This window comes from Callorhinus ursinus, unplaced genomic scaffold, assembly GCF_003265705.2.
Source record: "Callorhinus ursinus isolate GAN/ISIS: 27379988/994484 unplaced genomic scaffold, GSC_fseal_2.0 scaffold5, whole genome shotgun sequence".
In the NCBI taxonomy this organism is placed as follows: domain Eukaryota; kingdom Metazoa; phylum Chordata; class Mammalia; order Carnivora; family Otariidae; genus Callorhinus; species Callorhinus ursinus.
In genome coordinates, this window is record NW_027397067.1 from 9,215,672 (window position 1) to 9,236,668 (window position 20,997).

The 20,997-nt window shown below is 44.8% G+C and overlaps 1 protein-coding gene across 3 annotated transcripts in view; it reads right to left on the reverse strand.

Moving 5' to 3' along the window:
• PLAG1 (PLAG1 zinc finger) overlaps positions 1-20,997 on the reverse strand; it is a 51,071-nt gene that overhangs the window by 14,105 nt on the left and 15,969 nt on the right. The window contains exon 2 of one of the 3 annotated variants that reach the window (XM_073892778.1): positions 3,285-3,388. The exons of the other annotated variants lie outside the window; for them this stretch is intronic. The gene's annotated coding sequence lies outside the window, so the exon portion shown is untranslated. The remainder of the gene's footprint in view (positions 1-3,284; positions 3,389-20,997) is intronic. 3 annotated transcript variants of the gene reach the window in all.

Below are 20,997 nucleotides of genomic sequence, written 5' to 3' on the forward strand. Positions count from 1 at the left end.
TGATGTTTTCAACTTCTGAGCAGGTCATTAAAATGTAGTTCTAGCACAACCCTTTTGAAACTTAGCATAGAATTTAGCCTTACTCATATGTAGAAAGCCTCATGTTTAATATAGAAATAATAAAAGGCAACAGACAAGTGAAGGGAAAAAGCAGACCTATTTGTTTTTAAGAACTAATAGGAAAAAGTCAATGGATTCCAAAGTGGAACCAACAAATCCCAACATCAGTTCTCTGTACAATTAGGATGTTCCTTCTGGGCCACCTTGAACCCGGGTATGGCTGTTTTATTACATTTTCTAGGAGTATCCAGAGAGAAGGAAGAGAGCATCAGATTTTGTCTTCCAATTCTGAAATATTTTCATTGGTTATTTATTGTATAGAACATAAATGTCAAGTTAAAAATTTTTTTCTTCTCTTTTAAAAGCTCTCTTTTAATGATCCATAACTTAGAAGTCAGCATTTCCTTTTAACAACTGTATGGAGGATTCTTCCCCCTAAGACTGTGTAGTCTCATCAAAATAAAAAGCTAAAAAAATACACATGGGTGGTATACCAGGTAATTCCCTTTTGGTCACATAGGGCAATTTTAGTCAGTAAATTTGCAAAGAGGATGTGTGAGGGGAACTGTGCACAAAGGGAAGCAATGGTGCTTGGGAGAGAGCAAAGAATCAATGATATGTGAATACCAAGTAAGACTGCTTCATCAGAAAGAACTTTAACTGTTTTTAGAGGTTTTCCTGGCTTTGTTTTTTGGTATGAAACATTTCCCAAATATTGGTGCTCTGGCTAGGTATAAAGTAGGTGACTCACAGGTCAGCCCAATCTGAAAATTGCCTATTTCCCAAATTGTGAGGGGCTGTTTTTATGACCACTGACTTCTGATATTCCCGGGGCAACAACAAAAATGCCTGACATCAACTCCCAAAAATATTCACACGGACGGACCCCAAACATCTGGAGAACATGCTTCCATTCATTTAGGGTTAACTGCCTGATACTACTAATTTAGACAAACACAGCATCATCTAGGTTCCATGTTTGAACTCTCCAAGCACTCCTACTGCATCTGCCTTCAAATGCAAATTGGAAGGCAGAAACAGTAAATATTCAAACAAAAGTGAGGAGGAGAGAAAGTTTTATGTAGTTACAAAAGCTCATGCAGAGAATTAGTTTTAAGCCATCTCAAAGTAAAGCGCATTTGAAATACAGGCTAGCGTATACGGGTGTACGAGGAGGTATCAATGTTAAATTTGTGTGTGCGTGTGTGTGTGCAAAATCTTGAGCAGCATTAAACTGTATCATGAAAAAGAGCCCAATCCAGGGAAGGCTCTATTTGTGCCATTACTCTGTCCTTAAGTTATGCCCGTGTGACTGTCCAGGTCACAACCACCTCTGGAAACAACCACCTCTGTATATTCCTATACAGTTGAGTAAACAGGATCAGTTCCAGGCAAAAACATCGAGTCAGGGCGGCCACTTCGTCCTCCACCTCCAGAAGACATGTACACCGCCCAGGCCGTCACAATCAGAAGATATTTGATAATTACATTCCTTGGCTGATTTTACTTGAACGAGAAAGAACTTCACAACCTTACCCCTTGGGGCACCTTTTACCTCTAATATAGACTGTGAAGCTCTCCTTGAAATGGCCTGTCTCCCCCACCCCCGGGAATTCTAAATTCATCTGCAGGGAGACTATTATTCATCCTTTCACCCCCCAGCACCTGGTCAGTGTCCTGGAATGTAGTAGACACTTGATAAATATTTGTTGAACATAACTATAGTCCTGATAAGGGATTTCAGGAATCAAAACAGGAGGTAAACATGTTCTGGTGTTTCTGCAATTTCAAATCACTGTAAAGCAAGCTCAGAAGACAAACCCTGGGGCACCTGGGTGGCTCAGTTGGTTAAGCGACTGCCTTCGGCTCAGGTCATGATCCCGGAGCCCCGGGATCGAGTCCCACATCGGGCTCCCTGCTCAGCAGGGAGTCTGCTTCTCCCTCTAACCCTACCCCCTCTTGGGCTCTCTCTCTCACTCTCTCTGTCAAATAAATAAAATCTTTAAAAAAAAAAAAGAAGACAAACCCTGTAGGAGGAGGCTGTTTGCTTTGGCGGAGGAGGAGAAACTTAGGGGGGGCATCACAACCACCTGGGGGTCCCTCCTGTCTCTGTCAGGGGTGCTGAAAGCTAGAACACATGGGCATATACTACTCAGAGGCCCGCAGGTGACCTGACAGGCAAGGAGACACAGCCAGGGTGCACTCCGGCCTGGATTTTCAGAACATGTCTGCTTTCAAATGTTCTATTCCACAACTCCTTAAGCGCATGCAATCTGCATCCATTATGACATCGTTTGGAAATAGCCAATGAAGCTTTATAAAAAAGAGAAAGGAACAAAGTAACTAGGAATTTTAGCCAGATTGGTTTATGTACCTTTTGTCTGATTGTAAAGCTCTGTTCATGTATACTGTGGGACCCTGCCTGGCTTTCAGCCTGTGTCCTCCTTTCCCCAGGGCTGGGCCCCTGCCTGCCCTCAGGGGAGTTTATGACCTTGAGCCTATCCTCTGGCACTTGGCATAGCCATCTTTGTTCATACCCTTCTTCCTACCCTAGGGCTGAGGGTCCTGGCCTCTAAACCTTGATCCTGTGTGTGAGGTCCTGCTGACAGACTTACCTGGTCCCATATCCAGGGTGCCTGGACTTCCAAGTATCGCTACACCTCGATTCTGTGCAACTGAGCTGCACCTACAGGCTGGGAAGTCCAGATGCCGGGGTGTGTCCCCTTTCCAACAAGGCTAGCAAATTGCTCTTGTCCCACGGAGTTCCTTATTCTAGCATCTGCCCCATCCCAGCAAGCAGAGCGAGCAGCCCTCCCCACCTGCCTGTAGTTCATTGGATCCCTCCCAGTCGACAGGAAGAAGACATAGCAGTAACATGGGATAGTCTATCACTCTGAGCAAGATTCGGAGAAAGAAGAGCTTACGAGTTCATCTGCAGGCTATTTGGGGAACATGAACAAATAAGGTTCTACAGCAGCTCTGCGTTTTGTGCACAAAGTAAGGAAGACTGCTCACTGCCAGTATTTCAATCCTTCCATTAGACTATAGCTATTAATAAAGTCCTGCTGAACACAATCCATATTGATAGACCTTAAAATAGTAAGTGGCATGCTTATTATGTGGCATGTTTTTCAAAGCTTTTAATATGATATCTTAAATTATTCAGAAACTGAAATAATGGATCACTTTGAAAACCATGCCATATAATGATAAAAGCCACCTACCTGAGGCCCTGCTCCAAACTTTACAAGGAAACCTTATTAATAGACCATCACAGAATGAAGCATTCTGGGTGCCAAATACGGCCAATGCAGCACCAAGAGGCAACCTAAAAAGAAAAGAAGAGTTAGTTTGAAATTCCAAAAGTGCGACCCAATCTGGTTAATGGCATATGAGCCAAATTGGTTTTTATTCATTATCATATTTTTTATACTTTACGGAAAATCTATCTCAATTCCCATTAGAAACAAACGTGAAACACATACAATGTTTACCGTAAACTGAAAAGTGAAAAGTAAATAAATCAATATCCCTGGATATATAGATTTCCCCCGAATCACAAGTTATCTAGATAGTTCATATTTTCATTCAAATATTACTCCCAGTTTACTGTCATTCCTCAAAATTGCTGCTTATTTCCCTCATTTATATTTGAAACAAATCCACTATTTTATCTATAACAGTTTTTGGAAAAACCTTTTGAGGTGTAGATCTTGTTCTAAACAGCTTGGAGAAACCCTGTCGATGAGTGTTTCCCTCAGGCCATGCGTTCGCAGGCAAGGGTGCAAACCAGAAATGCCCCAGAGTAGAGGCAGAGTAAGGAGACAGACAATTGCTCAGCTCCTGAGTGTGTCTTTATGAGGAGACTATTATTCATTTTAAAGCGAATTCACAGGTGGCAAGTCCATCTTCAGCAACACACAAAGAAACACCAACATGTACTCCAAAGTACTCAAGGTTTTGGATTATCCACAGCTTCGTTCTGTTGGTATAAGTAAGGAAGACCTACCACATAGGCATTAATCAAGAGAGAAAAGGGATTGCTGGGAGTTCTCTGCAGAAGTCATCTGCTTCATTTCCCCAGACCCCCCCCCGAGTCAACGCTTGATTGTCTGTGGCTCCTGCTCTACTAAGATAAGTAGCTGACACTGATGTAATAAATATTACCAACACCTATTACATATGGCACCAATCTGAAATTACTGGGGATGCAAACAGGCATGACCCCTGTCCTCTAGGATGTCTAAGACAGCTGTGACCATAGGATAGACACCTTATGTCAAATGAAGTGAAGTGACATGCCTGTTAATTAAAATAAAAGTTGGCCTTATAAGGCAGTATTATTAGAAGGACAAATCAACAATAAAGAACACTATTATATGGTATAAACAAGTAACTCAGAAGGTCAGAAAAGGAAGAGAATACAGTGGAGTTTTGGTGATTTTTACCTTGAAGAAAGTACAATAAAGAAAGGGGGGGCATGGGGGTGTGTGGGGGGGCACGCCAGTTAGCCAGAACTCAGGAGATGAGCACCACAGATGATTACAGATTCTAAGATGATGCTCTGACTGGGGTGTAGTGTGGTTTATAGACATTGTAAAGATTCAAATGAGAAAAGTGCACTGAATCCCAAGTGGCCAGGACGTTATACACTCACGTACTAATGATAAGTGGGGCAATTTTGAAGCACTGAGAACAAGCACTTAGGGCGGTGGGAGGGGGGCCGAGGGAGGGAAGAAGGTATAGGGCGTGCTTGTTTGAATGAGATACAGAAGTTGGGTGCTGGAGTAGTCTAAAGCAGAGAGCTGAAAAAACAGCAAAAACGGGCATTTCCTAGAGGAAAGCTGACAGGTCCTTAAGTGCCTGACCACAGTGACAAAGGACATGCGAAGAAGGTAGACAGGGCTGTGTGGCTCACTCTTATATAGACAGATGCAAACCAAGTTACTGGTTAACTCATGCTGGTGTCTAGTGACAGCCACTCTAATTTAAAGAAGGGATGGGCAGAGACAGAGCTTCAAAGAGAAGGAAGAAAAAGATGGCGAGCGCCACAAAAAGACAAAGCTACTATGAGTTCTAGACCCACCCTGAAATTCTTGCCTAGAGCTCACCACTTAGGCATGAAGACACCACACTTCAGCAAGAAAGGCTGTGGGGTGGGGTGGGAGGGAGAGCAAGAATATGGGGAAGGAGGAGGAGGGAGAAACACTCCCCTGTGAATTGCCAGTTGAGCAAGAAGGAAGTGACTTCTAACAAAAGGATGCTTCCTTCCAAAGAGCTTTGCACTGGAAGAGAAGAAAAAGACAGTCTGGTAGCTGAGGGGCAACTCAGGATGTCAGGTGGGGAAGACCTGGGGCAGCTTCTGTGCTGAATGAGGGTAAAGGGGCAGGGAAGAAATATGGAGCATTCTGGGAGACTAGGCACAATGGGAGCCTGAGAAAAAGAAGAACTTTTTATCTTAGGTGAGAAGAGGGGCTTCTTTATTGACCTGGGAGAAATGTATATTCAACCCCATAAATGTTTTGGTAAAAGAAGCAAGAGATGCAAGGAGTTTGCTTAACTTTACCAGTGCCAAGTAGAATGGTCATATGAGGAGAATGAGGGGGAGCAAGGCACTTGGCCAGAGCGAGGGTCAGAAAGACGCTGTGGAGAACAAGAGAGAGGGCGTCCCGGAGCATCCCTGATGCTTTAAAAAAAAAAAAATGCCGTAAGTATTAAAGTTTGTTAGTAGTTGCTGGTGGGAGTGTAAACCGTTAAAACTTTCTGGACTACATTGTGGAAATACGTAATAAAAGCCCTTTAAATGTTCATGTATGTTGACCTGATAAATTTCTAAATCTAAGCAAAAAAAAAAAAAAAAAAAAAGAAAGGTGAGAAACAAAGATGTTCCAAGTATATTTTAGGAATAAAATTTGATAATGTCTAATAAAAGGGGTAAAGTATTTATCTATGACAGAATAACTATGTAGCCATTAAAAACCATACATTTAAAGAATATTAAATCACACAGGAAAACACTGATAGAACGCTAAAATTTTAAAAAGCCAGACAGAATATACTATGATTCCAATTTTGTAAAGTACACACTTAGAACTACTCCTACAATACCCTTAAATGTATCTAGGTAAGTTATTTTTTAAAGATTAGCAAGATGTAGGCTTTATATTCTTCTGTATTTTACAAATGTCCTACTTTTATTTATTTTTAAGATTTTTTAAATTAATTAATTAATTTATTTGACAGAGAGAGAGAGACAGGAGAGAGGGCACTAGCAGGGGGAGTGGGAGAGGAAGAAGCAGGCTTCCCGCTGAGCAGAGAGCCCGATGTGGGGCTCGATCCCAGGACCTTGGGATCATGACCTGAGCCGAAGGCAGCCGCTTAACAACTGAGCCACCCAGGCGCCCCTGTCCTATTTTTATATTAAAAAAATATTTTACCAAAAAGAATGGTTTTTCAAATGATGGTGCTGTAAAAGTTTGTTGTCCATTACCAACAACAAAAATAACTTGAATCCACACCTCACACAATATATATACTTAACTCCAAATGGATCAGAGACACAAATGTTAAAACCTAAAACTATAAAAATTCTAGAAGAAAACAGACAAAAATCTTGTGACATTCAGTTAGTCAAAAATTCCCTGGCTACAACATTGAAAGCACAACCCATAAAATAACAAAGTTAAACTGGATTTCATCAAAACTGAAAACTGCTCTTCAAAGAGCCATGTTTAAAAAAACGAAAAGACAAGCCACTAGAAGGAGATCTTTGCAAAGCACAGATTTTATAAAGAACTTGTATCCAGAATATCTGAAGACTTCCAAAACTCAACAGTAAGAAAACCACCCAACTGAAAAATGGGAAAATATCTGAATAGACATTTTGCGAATGAAGATGGCAAATAAGCACATTAAAAGATGCTCAACATCACAGGTCATTACAGAAATGCAAATGAATACCACAGTGAGATACCACCATCTACCTACTAGAATGACTAAAATGAAAAACACTGACCGTATGACTGGATCAAGTACTAGTGAGTCTATAAAGCAAATGGAACTCCTACCACTGATCCCTTTTTAAAAGTCTGGCAGTTTCTTAAAACGTTAAACATGTGTCTACCATATGACACAGCCATTTCACACCTATGTGCTTCCTCAGGAGATACGAACACACGTATCAAAGGCCTGTATATGAATATTCATGCCAGGTTCATTTGTAATAGTAAAAAACCTAGACACAACCCAAATGCCCGTCAATGGGTAAACAAGTTGTAGTAGATTCATGTAACGGACTACTAATTAGCAGTAAAAAGGAATGAACTATGCACACACACAGCACCATGGAGGGACCTCGAAATAATTACGCTGAATAAAAGAAGTCAGACAGAAAAAGAGTAAATATTAAATTATTCCATTTATATAGAATTCTAAGAAATGCAAACTAATCTATAGTGACAGGAAGCAGCTCAGTGGTTATCTGGGGGAGGGAGGCGGGGGGATTGGGAAGGAAAGCTCACCAAAGGACATGAGTAAACTTCTGGGAATGATGGTTATGTTCACTACGTTGGTTGTGGTGAAGGTTTTAGGGATGTGGACATATGTCACAACTTGGCAAATTATACCCTTTAACTGTGTGCAGTTTATTAAGTATCAATTGTACCTCAATAAAGCTAGGGGAAAAAGCCCAAGTTTTCATATTGAGAAAAACAAAATTAATGAGGATGACAAACGAATCTTCAAATGAATTTACTGAAATGTGCCAAAAAAACAAAAAACAAAAAACACCAAAACCAAAAACCCAAACCACTTTCTGTGAACTGATAAACTAAAATCCTTTATAAGGGCAATGACTCAAAATGACTAAAATCTTTCCTTCCCATTCACAGGGGGGAAAAAAAAAGAAAAAGAGGAATACTGGCTTAAATTAAGAGTCACATTCAGTCCTTACTAGAAAGGCTATGTCTAGGCAGTTTTTAGAGTCACATTCTCAGCTGTTGCCCATGGAGGAAGCCAGTGCAGTTCACCTGTTGCTTTATAGACTGGCCCATCATACTAGATGATTTAAGGGCTCCAGGAATACCCTTGAGCTGGAACTGAGACCTGCAAATAATAAATAGTTCTGGGATAAGTTCCATTTATCAAATACCAAAGGAAGTACCCACTGAAGCGATTCAATGCAGCCTCTGTACAGACCTTTTAAATATGTTAATTAGTGGTAGACTTAAAAAGAAAGAAATGCCACGCTAATTGGTAGGCCTGCCTTTGATTAATTAAAAAAAAAAAACATAACGAAGTTACACTCCAACCAAGATAACAAAAGAACAAGTACTAGCCAACCATCGGCAGGTATTCAGGTAGAAGGAGTCAGAAACTGTGGAGTGGGTCTGGGTAACTTGAGGCAATTTGTTATTTTTGGAGCGAGAGCAAGAGCGAGAGACAGACTGCAGCTAAGAGGCTGGCGATGGGTGGAGGAGCCTTGTATGAGTCATGTTACCAAGGGCTGAAAAATTTTAAATTATACTGATAATTTACAAATTATCCTAAATGTAGGTACCTGTACAATTTGCTCCCCCCACTCCCATCCCCAGCCACGTTTCGAGGTAATTCAGAAAACCACCAATCTTTGTGTGCTTTTGTTGCTTTCTGAAACAGAATTAGGTAGGGATTCTCCTATCAGTTTTTATTTAGGGTAACGTTTTTTTCAACGAAATGTGACCTTCCAGAATTATAAAATCACTTAGGCCTTTGTGGGGTTTGCTGACAGGTAATTAACAAAAGGGGGCTTAAATCTGTCACTGTGAGGCCTCAGGGTCCTCTTTCTTGAAGCTTAACCAGGACCTAGCGCAGCAGCCCCTTCTCCACTGCAGGACACACCCCTGCTCTCTCCCCTCACCCTACTCTGAGAGGGACATGTATTACAGAAAGGTTGCCCGCCCATAATCCTAACGGGGACAGTTCTGGCAACTGTCTTTACACTGCTCCTTTGCGAGTCGGATTTGGAGAATGCCTCACCACACAAACGCTTACACCAAATCACAGAGCCTAGAGCACTACAGAGAACAGTGCGTGGAGGCAACGGACTTGCTTTTTGGGAATCAGAACAGTGTTTGAATCCCGCCCGAGCCTTACTGTAAGCGCAACTTTGGACAATTTCATCTCTGTTCAGCATTTTCCTCTGCAAGACGGGAATAGATACTTACCTTGTGGTGAAAAGTAAACAGGGTCGTGTACGTCCAATCTCTGGCATAGTTCTGGGGGTTCAAAATGCAAAGCTATTATACTCAGTGTGTTACTCAGAAATAAGTGCCACCCCCAAGTGGCCTGATGTGCACTTAAAAATAAGGGGTTTGGATTTTTTTTTTCCTGGCACAGTCTCCTATAGAATCACAGCCAACAGAATCTTTGAAGGACAAACAATGGCAATACTCCACGTAAAGAAGACGGCGCGCATGTGTGATGCAAGATGAATATTAAGAGTGACGCTTGGTAAGTAGTATACTTTTGATCTTCTCATCTCTGTGACAATAGGTGGTGTATGTACCTTAAATTTTATGGTGGTCAAAGTCGCAGATAACCCCAAATCACAGCTAAAACAAAACCCATCCATGTGGAGCCAACAGTCATTTTGCGTGTTGAACTGAATGGTAATTTGGTAATATGTGATTACGACCACCCAGGGATGGACTGACCCCTGCCTGCAGTTTAACTGTGGGAAAAGATTATATTGCATCTCCAAAAATAGTAAGATTACTAAAAATCAGAGAAAACAGCTATATGTTAGGGGAAAAACATACTCCATCAAAGTACACGAAAAATAAACCAAAATTCCACACTGACTTCTACAACATGGGAATGTCTCTTTCACATAACATCTCAGATTAATCCCCTACCCTCATCCTCCCGAAACTGAAGCAAGGGGTGGCAAGAGGAGTGTGAAAATGAATCCCGTCTTGCAAAGCCAGGCTGGTGGAGGGATTGGGGACGGAGGGAAGGCGCACGGAGGCGATGGAGATCCAATACTGGGGAAAAACCAGTGCTCATCTACGACACACCACAAAGAAAGCTGCTGTAGCAGCACTTCTCACAGTTTTAAAACAAGCAGCATGTGATTTCTGAGATTTCCAAATGATCATACTTGTATTACTTTCACACCCTTGCAGAAGAAATGTTTCTAAACACTAGATGCAACTTGAACGAAATAAATTTGCACTGGGTCCACCTTGGCAAACCTTTACCTTTGGCAACAACAGTTTGAATTTGTCTATAGGTATCTGCCACAATACGGGACTTGCTTGTCTTCTTTTGTTTTGAGGAATCTGACTGGCATTGATCTTGAGGTAATGAATGATACAGAGACCTGAGTACGTATTTTTCCACGTATTTACCTATGCAATATGCATGTTTTGACCTTTCTGAGCCTCAGTATCTCTAATTGCAAAGAGAACAGTCAATTCTTGATTAACTGGGATACCTTAATCAAGAGAGAAGACCACAGAAAATCATGGCTAAAACAAAATTGGTCATAACAATACACTGACTGGTGGTCCTTTTGCATTTTAAACTGAAACTCATTTGGATAGCACAGTCTGTGCTGGGCAAGAGGGGGAAAAGTGACTAGAAGTAACAAAAACAAACAAACAAAAACAGCAAGGAAACTCTTGGGTCTGTCTCCAATATTGTCCACTGAATCTCAGCGAAGACTAGAGAATCAGGTCCACCACAGCAGAGATCTTGCTTTTTACTGTCCATTTCTGTGTTCCTAATATCTAGAACAGCGGATGCACACAGAGGCACTCAAATATTTGTTGAAGGAATAGGAGGAGGAAGAGAAAAGAGACAGGGAGGGCAAGTTTCCATTCTATTGGCCGAAGGATCTGGGGAAGAAAAGAGTTGCCCAACCTACTTGATTACCTTTGTGAATGATTAGGAATTGACTGACTACTTTAAATTTGAAAATTCTCTTGGATTTCCCTTGAGTATCCAGCAATCAAGAACACCTTGTTTTCTTTCCTCTCTTGGCCCACTCTCAACAGATACCAGGACACTGCAGTCACTGTGCCATCTTGTGGTCACGTCTAGCAAGTTCGTCTTCCTCAATATACCATTACGGTCTCCCTACCTGCACAGAGGCTCTTGGAATGGGCTCTAAGAATAAAGTTTTGGATAAATAGCTCTCCATTATTTAATTCAACTATCATGGAAAACAAAAGGATGAATCAGTCACTGGTCCTACCACCAAGAGGCGTGTAATCTAGAAAGGGAGATATCTCAAAAGAACATTTATAATTACTGGTAACAAAAAATAGAACGTAGAAAACGCCCTAAAATAAGTGTAGATTAAGAATAACGGGAATTCCTAGAGATAAAAGATTCATTCAAGCTTTGGAGGTGAAAGTTGGGAAGGAAGAGCCAAGTGAATGGCGAGTGGAGAGAGAGAAGCCACGGACCTGTGGCGGGGGGCTGCAGAGTGGCGTGCAGCCCCCGAGGGAGGAGCAGGGACGGGGGCAGCTTGCAGAGCGTGTGGGCTACGGCAGGATGGACGGTAGCTAGTGCTGAGTAGCAGGCTGAGAGGGACCAGGAGGCTGAAGGAAGCTGAGCACCAAGGGAAAAGGCACTTCTGTGACAAGGTCAGACTCATTTGTGCCCGTGAAAGCAATCCTGTCTGGGGGTTCTGGGGGCCAAGTGGACCAGCTGCGATTCTGTGGGTAAAAAAATGATTTAATTTTTTGCAGCCTGGGTTTCCTTGGCTGAAAAGGGAGATCATTAAACCCTAGAGGTTGCTACAAGGGATAGATTAGGCATCTGCTATCATATGCAAAGCACATGCCATAGCCAGTGGCACTCAAGAGTTTTACTCAATGTTGAGGAATGCCAATAACACGAAGACCCCCAAGAGCAGCGTCCTTAACAGACAAGGGAGAACCAGCACAGGCTTTGAAGAGCAGGGCAAGGATGAGCACAGATGGCAGCCTGTGACGGAGACATAGGAGCCAGACAGCTTGCGGCACACAGGTGTTTGGGGGAAGGAGCATGGAGAGGGGCAAACGGAGGAACTCTGCTACCTGCAGAATGGACAGAGTAGACGGGCCAGTGTAAAGGGAGAAGGAAGGCCACGGACTGGGGGAAAAAACAGGCCGCTGTACAGTCAGAAAAGCAAAAGGAAGAGAGAATGTCATGGAAACGGTAGTCACAATAAGAACTAAATTCTACTCCCTTCTGCTTTGGAGACATGTACGCTTTTGGTAATCCTGGAAAGAACTGTGTCAGGGGATGGAGGCACGAGCATGGAACGCTGAGGTTGAGGAAGGAGTGCCATGTGAGAAACCTGAGGCTCGAAGCTCTTCTGAGAAATGGTATCAGCTGAAGGGGAAGGTATGGAAAAGAGAGAGCTTTCTGTCCCTGTGTTTGTTTTTAAGATGGCAGAGGCTGGGCATGTTTACATGCTGATAGGTTCAGGCGCAGAAAGGATAACGAATTAGTAGGGACCGGACCCGGAGCACAAGAGTAGGTACAGGAGGACCGGCTATGTGCGGATGCTGACCAAAGACCCTTAACACACAGGCGGAGGACAGAGAAGACAGAAATTAACATGCCTCACCCAGGAGAGGCCACCTGAGCACAATTTTCAAGGATGAACCGGCACTGGCCAAGTGGGCAAAAGGAGGTAAGAACATTCCAGCAGAGGAAACGGTGTGAGTGAGGGCAGGCATATGAACCCCAGACTGATGAGCCTGAGGAACTTCAGGTTGGTGCTGTGGGGGTGTACATGGGAAGGGAACCAGAGGGTAACCTGGGACCAAATCACGACAGGCCTTGACTCTAGCTGTCATTTCAGGACCACTTTACACGTGCTGTTTCTAAAGCATCTGGTGATGTGGCTGTCCCAGTCACCTGGAAGCCCAAGGAAAGAAAAAGCAAGGATTCTTCCAGGGCTGGGAGTAGTAAGATGGGAAAGAGGGCAGTCAATGCAGTGGAATATTCTAGAGCACTAGTGAGAGCAAGCTGGGGTGGCAGAGAGCACGCGAAGACACGCCAAGGGAAAAGGAGAGGCTGAGAGTGTCCATAGTGAGAGACCAGCATGTCCAGCAGAGCAAGGCAGCAAGTGGAGTGGAAGGACACAAGCTGTGGTTGGCAAGGCTCACTCTGGGGTTCAGATGCACAGAGGTGAGCAGGCTGAAGTGACGATGACACTCTGGAAAGCAGGATGCAAACGTGAGGTACTTTTAGTTTGTGTGATAGTGTCAGAGAATCTTGATTGCAACATTCGCACCTTCCTAATTTTTAGATTTCTCAACTGACATCCCCACAGGAAATACTGAAAGGTACCAAAAGAGGTGCCAATTTGAATCCTAATTTTTTTTTAAAAAGGAATTAGATAATGTGAATAATTACTTCCTTAATTTTTTTGCTTTGAAAATTCTGATTAGTTCAGAACGTGGCAGGTGAGTGTTTTCCCCTCACCGTAACATGAACTTGTAGTTTGATTCTACAGCAATCTTCCACTTGTCCTGCAACATCAATGATCTGACAGCGGGAGAAGAAACGGAAAAGAGGAACAAGGACCTGAACAGCCGAAGCAGAGGTTACAAATCCACACACGTCATGCCCTTTATGACAGAGGCAGCGCTGTGCACCCTCCCTCACCTAGTGCCAATCTCTCAGGCAAAATGAGGCTAAGAGTTCTGGTGCAGGGAAGATGAGCAGCCTCAGGTGTCAAGGGCAAATGTAATGATGGCAGCAGGAGGGTACAGCTCAGGAGGGAAAACATATGAAAGAGAAGTATGCACAAGAGAAAGCAAAAAGCACAGACAGTAGCAAGGGTTTTTAAATGGTCATGCCCCACGTCGGGGAGGGTTAAGGAAAAGGGCACGCCCACGTACTCCTAGTGACTCAAGTCCTCCCGGGGGTCAAAGTGGCCACGCCACTGCCAAGCCAGGGAAAGCATTTATCATTCTCTCCACCCGTTTCACACCTAAGAATTTATCTGCAGCAAATAACCCAAGATGCACATAAAGATTTATGCACCAGGCCATTCATCACTGCTTATGTAAAGACTGGAAAAAGCTACACAGCCAATAACGGGAGAAGGCTAAATACATCATGGTGCTCATTCACAAGTAGTCTAGCTTTTGAGGAATAGGTAGAAGTAACATATAAGTACATGGCAAACAACATTTACACAATGTTAGGTTTTCAAAAAGTAGGACACAAAACAAAGATCTCAATTCAGTTTACAAAGATATTACCTAGGTAGTTTATTTCTTTTTAATTTAATTTTTAAATTTAATTAATATATAGCGTATTAGTTTCAGAGGTAGAGGTCAGTGATTCATCAGCTGCATATAACACCCAGTGCTCATTACATCATGTGCCCTCCTTAAAGCCTATCACCCAGTTACCCCATCCGCCCACCCATCCCCCCTCCAGCAACCCTCAGTTTGTTCCCTATAGTTAAAAATGTCTTATGATGTCTCCCTCTCTGATTTTGTCTTATTTTATTTTTCCCTCCCTTCCCCTATAATCCTCTGTTTTGTTTCTTAAATTCCACATATGAGTGAAATCATGTCTTTTTCTGACTGACTTATTTCACTTAGCATAATACCCTCTACTTCCAACCACATCGTTGCAAATGTTAAGATTTCACTTTTTGATGGCTGAGTAATATTCCATCGGGTGTTACCCAGGCAGTTTAAAGGAAAAAAAATGCCTGTTTGTATTTAACATACTTTTGATGATGTGAAGTTTAGTATTACACCAGAAATACAGTATCATATATCTATATTCACTATATGTGTATCGATGTTGTTCTTCTTGCTTATGGTACTTAACTCAATATTTACTTCTTCCACAAATTCAGTCTTTCCAACTTTTCTTTCTAGGAGACTCCAACATGTTTGGAAGTAAGAGCTGAACCTGAATCTTTTATCAAATGAGGCGCCACAGAAGCCTGACAAACAATTGTACAGGGATGCAACCAGCAAGAAACAGACTTGTGGGAAACTCTACAGAACCAAACTAAACCAAACCAAAAAGACCTCACTTCTTAAACAAATAAATTTTAAGGGGTAACAAAGGGAAGGGGTTACCAGTAGGTCAGAAAAGATTTAAAAGATATTGTCAGCTACCCGTAGATACGGGCCATATGGGTCCCGCAAACTGTTAAAAACACTGAGACAACTGTAGATATTTGAACATTAACTACTTGGTGATGTTAAGACATTACTGTTCTTTTGAGGTGTGATGATCATATTGTGATTATATGTCTAGAAAGGGTCTGTATGTTTTAGAAATACACACCAAAAATATGTAATGATATGAAATAATTTTGCATCAAAATAGTCCACAGAAGAGACGCACATGGGTAGGGGGACAGCCAAAATATGACTGGCTACTGAGGTGGTAACTACTGAAACTGGTTATGGGTATATGAAGATCCTTCTAGTATTCTCTGTGCTTTTGTGTATCTCTGAAATATTTTACAATAAAAAGTTCTTTAAAAATCTCTCAAGGCAGCACTACACATAACCCCTATATGTGGTGTATTACAAACCATGGGTGCTCAATAAAAACCGGTGGACGGTGACAAAGTCAGAAATTATTTGCATGTAGTTTATGACACTTACAACTTCTGTGAACTAAGGAATGCACATGATCATTTCTAAAGCCCTGACCTGCTACAAAGGCCACAGGCCAATCAACCGATGGATGCTACTCTGCTGAAGCCAAGCAGGTACTTGTATGTAAAAGTAACACCATAACAAATATCTTTAGTAGTCACGGCCTTTCAATTATATAAATTACTTTTTTAGAAATAAGTATTCTGGAAGAGGGTTTTCAGCATTTAGGCTTCCAAGTACTCAGCATACAACAAATGGGTAATTTTAAACTCTAATAAGGGTGGAGAATAGATTGGTCTAGCAGGATCAGAGAACTGTGTCAGGCTGGGGGGTGGATGAATATGGTGGCTCGTGGAGGCAATGGCACACCACAGGAGAAGGGCCCCGTGTCATGGAGCAGACAGACCAGGCACCAGGGGAAAGCCTCTGTTGGGCAGGTGTGTGTGTGCGTGCATACATGCATGTGCAAGGAGGCCAGGCTGGCAAGGTCTGGGAAAGGAGGGGAAGATGTGACAGTCTGAGGAAGAAAAAGGAAGTCTGGACACAGTGGTAGAGTCAAGTGAGGGGTTCAAGCTGCTTTGGTCTGGACAGCCTTGAACATGTCTACTGGCTGAAGAAAAATAGTCAATGCAGTATACATGTTTCCATATTCCATGGGACAGGAAAAGAGATGGTGGGAAAGCAGAGCTTCCCAGCAGCCAAGAAAACAAAGGGATACAGTGCAAATAAGGTTTGTGGTCAGGGGACAGACTGTAGATAGGGCATATGTGATAGACCCAATTTCCTCAGTGAACTTGGGGCATTACCTAATGTCTATTATAGATTCTAATTAGAATCTCACTATTAACTACTAATAGATTAGTACTAATCATCAGAACATAAAATATTATTTTTATTTTATTATATACTAGAATATAAAAGGAAAAAATTAATAGATTGATATTAGTCTATTAATAGATTATTAGAGATCCTAGTTCTATGAGAACTATTATCATTGTCATCATTATGAGCTTGAATTTCACAGAACAGAGTGGACAAGGTTGCTTAGACAACAAAAGCCACCTGAGCACTTACATGAACCAGGTATTATGCTGAGAATTTTGTTTGTGCATCATCTCATTTAATACTTACTTAACTTCTCTGAGGCTCATTATCTTCCTCTGTGTGTGAGGGATAAGCACAGTACCTACCTTACAGAGTTGTTAATGAGCATTAAAATAGTGCCTATGTGTAAGCGTGCTGGACAGCAAGCACAGAGTAAACACTTCCTAGTGTCAGGGGATACTGTTGCTCCAAGTGAGCTACCTTCCCAATTCACTAGGTCTGCAGCAGGGCCGCCTGCCTACCACTGCATTCCCCACATAGCTAACCAGCCTGCCGGGGGACACCTGCCACGAGGCTAGAGCAGCACAGGGGTAAGCATGCACAGGGAGAGAGGGGATGGGGGGTAGGGGGCTGGCAGTGGCGCAGCCATGATGAGATCCAGCTTCAGAATCTAGGGATGGGTGAAGGGGGTGACAGCCACGAGGAGGCCCAGAGCCATTGCCAGCAGCCGGGGAAAGTATGTATAGGCTCCCCTGCCTGCAGCCCTCTCAGCCCGACTCCAAGGAAGCAAGGGGTCCTGAAGTTTGGAGTGTCTGGCTTCCTATGGGGGGACAAGGGACAGTGCAAGCAGGTCGGGGGAGGGGAAGCAACCCCCAAGAGCTCTGGGTTAGATGAGAACACAAGACCCAAGACTCCACTTCCAAATGTTACCACAGCTCAAGCCTCACAACACTTACCAAGTGCTTGCTGTATGAAGCTATTTGGAGAAGGAAGACCTAGCTTCATGAGCAGGGGAGGAGGGTATCCCAGACTGGAAGTCAAAGCAAGCTGTGTGCTAGGGACTAGAACACAAGGATTAACACAGGACTCTGGGGCACAGAAGAACCACTGAGTCAGACCTGAAAGGACGCTGTCCAATGAGAGTGGGAAAAGAGAATCCCAAGCTGAAGGACTTGAAGGAGCCAGGGGTATGGTGGGTTCCAGGTAGTGCTTCAGGTAACAACCTATGGTACGGGCTGAACTAAAGGATCCTGAAGTCTACTGAAGATGGCTGGCCTCAAAAAGGAGTCCTACTATGGTTGTGATTAACAGCTATGTTACATCAGAAAAAAACAAAACAAAACATATCTATGCGAACGTCCAATACCTTTTTAGTATTTTAATTGGGGTGAAAGGAATAAGGTGTGACCTTTCTGGAGATGTGTGACCTGAAGGGGACAGACTGGAGTTTAGGGTACCCTCGGCAGTCAAGTGATTATGCCCCATTTGCAGATTCGCCCTCTGGGCAAACCCAGTGCAGATGTCAGAACATATTACTCCGCAGAACTGAGAGCACAGTGAGTACTTCCCAACCCTGAGTCTCTGGAGTGGTCATGCAAACACCAAGAGTGTGGGTGAGCTGTGTGTCTCTCTTGTCTTCTCAGGCAGGGTGGGGGTCTCCCCTATCGTGTCTCCTCTCACTGCCCTGTGTACCATCCCGTCTGTGTGGACCCCCCTCCCTCCTTCTGCATGTCGGCCTCTCTGCCCTCCTCGGATGCATATATGTGGTTTCCTCTATGGGTGTGTGCACAAGTGTGCCGACTCTATTCTGAATTTCTCTATTGTTCTGCTTTCCCAGCTTGGGGTATGTAGATCTCGCTCCTCTCCCTTGGTATGTGTGCCTACTCCTCTCCCCCACCCCGGGTATGTGTGTTTCTGCATCCCTAGGGGTGTGTGTGCGTGTGCATGCCCTTCTGCCCTCTGGGAGTCTGTTTCTCTCTCCTACTGAAGGTATGTGTATGTGGTGTCTCTCCTCTGACTCTGGGGGATGTCCCTCCTACTCTCTGGAGGCCTGTTGTATGTCTAGCTCCTTCTGGGCATGAGGGTGCCTCCCCCTCCCCATCCCAGTATGAATGTGCCTAGTGGGAGCGTGCCTCTCACAACCTTCTGGGCATGTGTGTGTGCAAGTGTCTCCCCTCCCATCCTGGTATGAGTGTAACTCTCTCTCCCACCTTCTGGAGGTATGTGTGTGTCTTTCCTGCCCCTGCAAGGTGAGTGTCTCTACCCCATGCTCCTGTGTCTACTGTCCCCCACCTTTCTAGGTGTGTGTGTCTCCCCACCCCCACCCCATCCTGGAATCGGTCTCTCTCCCCAACCCTTCCACCTTCTTTCACCCTCTGGATGTGTACCACTCTCCCCTCATCCAGTTATCGGTGTCCCCAAGGCAGGGGTGAGACAGACACAGAGCTTCTGTGTCTCTCCCCTCTCTGGGTATGAGCTGAATGTGCTGCTCTCTCTCTCTCTCTCTCCCTCCCCTCAAGTGTGAATAATAATTCAGCATCCCTGGGTGTACAGGTCTCCTCTCCCCACTATGTGTTCAGTCTGTATGTCTTGTGAGTCCCTCTCTCTCTGGGCCTCCGGGTGTGTGTGCGCGTCCTCTCCCACCATAAGCATGTCTGTCTGTCTTTCCTTGGGGTGTGTGTACTTGGCTCCATAGCCCCATTGCAAGGCTTGCTGAGGGCAAGGAAGGGGCTTCTACCTGTCATGGGGAGGGCTCAGGTTGAGAAGGGAGGGGTCTATGGTGTGGCTGGGGGGCAGTAGAGATGAAACAAGCCACCTCCTTACCTCCCAAACTTGTTGTCCTGTACTTCACAGTTAACAAGGGACCAGCTCCCCCTCTTGAGGGTGACACCCAGTCTCTTCTTGCTGACCTTTCTCTGGGCCCAGTGCTGTCGCCACTCTTCTCCTCGATGCTGTCCTGGGACACCCTCTGGGAGGACTCTCATCACACAGCACCTAGCCACTGCTCCAAGCTTCCTCCAGCTTCCCTCCACCTTAGCCAACAATTTAGTCTGGCCCTGAGGGCAGAGCGCACCTCCCCAGATACTTACTGTGTGCCTGGTTTGAGAGAGAGAAAGAGGGAGGAGGTCGGGCTCAGTCTAGTGAGGAAGCTGGATATGTGCAGGATGGGAGGCGTGCCTGAGAGCAGGGAATGGAATCGGCTGTGCAAGCACAGAGGTGTCACCCCAACCGTGAGACAGGCAGGCTGGGGACATGCTCTGGGACACACCCAGCAACCAAGCTCCAGAGGAGCAGGGAAGAGAAGAGGTGAGGAAGGTGTGAGCTGGGAGATCGCTAGTCCCCGGGAGCCGCACTCTCAAGGACACCAGGGAAGGGATGACCACCGCACCCACGCCCTTTGGCTACAAGGAAGGGGCGCGCATGAAAGAGGATGAGGCCCGAGGTGGGAGCCGGCTGGCAAAGGGCAACCCATGCGGTGGCTCAGGAGTTCTAAGCACAGTGTGGGCCAGCTGTCCCCAAAGAGGGCACGAGACGGTCCTGCAGAGTGGCTCTCTGGCCTCCTCCCCCACCTCACTGCCTCTGCCTGGCTGGGCTCCCCCTCCATCCAGGTCTTCTCTGAAAGTGCCCCACCCAGGTTGTTCCTGCTTTGCTCCTTCTCATCACTAAGGCCTCGTCACAAAGGTTCCTTTATCAACAAGTCCTCTCTGAACACCGTCTCTAAGGGTCCCTGCTCCCCCAGGCCCCCAACGCTTCATCCCTGTATTCCTTATTTCCTTCACACCCCCTGCTGCGAGCTGAGAGAATTCTGTCTACTGTCACCTTCGTTCACTCTGGCTTAGTGTCTGGTCCATGGGAGGCCCTCTGTCAAGTCTTCTTGTGGAGTAAGAGATGTGAGGAAGAGTGTCCTACCACAGACGCGGAGATGTTTGTGTAAAGAGAAAAACAGGCGCGGAGGCCCAGGAGGGGGGCAGAGACTGAGGCTTTCTTAGCACAAGGCTGCCAGGCACAGGTACGGTAGGAGCGGAAGCCGGTGCTCAGGAAGGCGTACACCGAGGGGAGAGGAGGACCCAGGAACCCTAGAACATGGCCAACTGGGAGAAGAATGGGCCCCATCAAGGGAAAGTGCACAGGGGCTGTTAGAGCGGGAGCAGCAGGGCCAGAAGCGCGGGACAGGAGGGAGCTCTCAGGAGCCTGTCAAGCCCTGCAGAAAAGCCCAGTGGGACGAAAATGCAAAGACGCTACTACTGATGGGATATTGCTGGATGGCACCGATGGGAAGAAAGAGAAGATATGCAGTGGGGGGATGAAGGCAAAGGTCTTCTACAGTATTTTGCTTCTGACAGGGGAGGACTGAAGCATCTTTGCAGGTGGACAGGAAGAGACGGGAAATACCAGGATGGGAGGGGTGAGCAGTAACCCAGTTGGCTCCAGCCAACCGATGCATGCCTCCCAAGGCCATGAGGCCCAGCCTCCCCTAGACAGACTCCCTTAG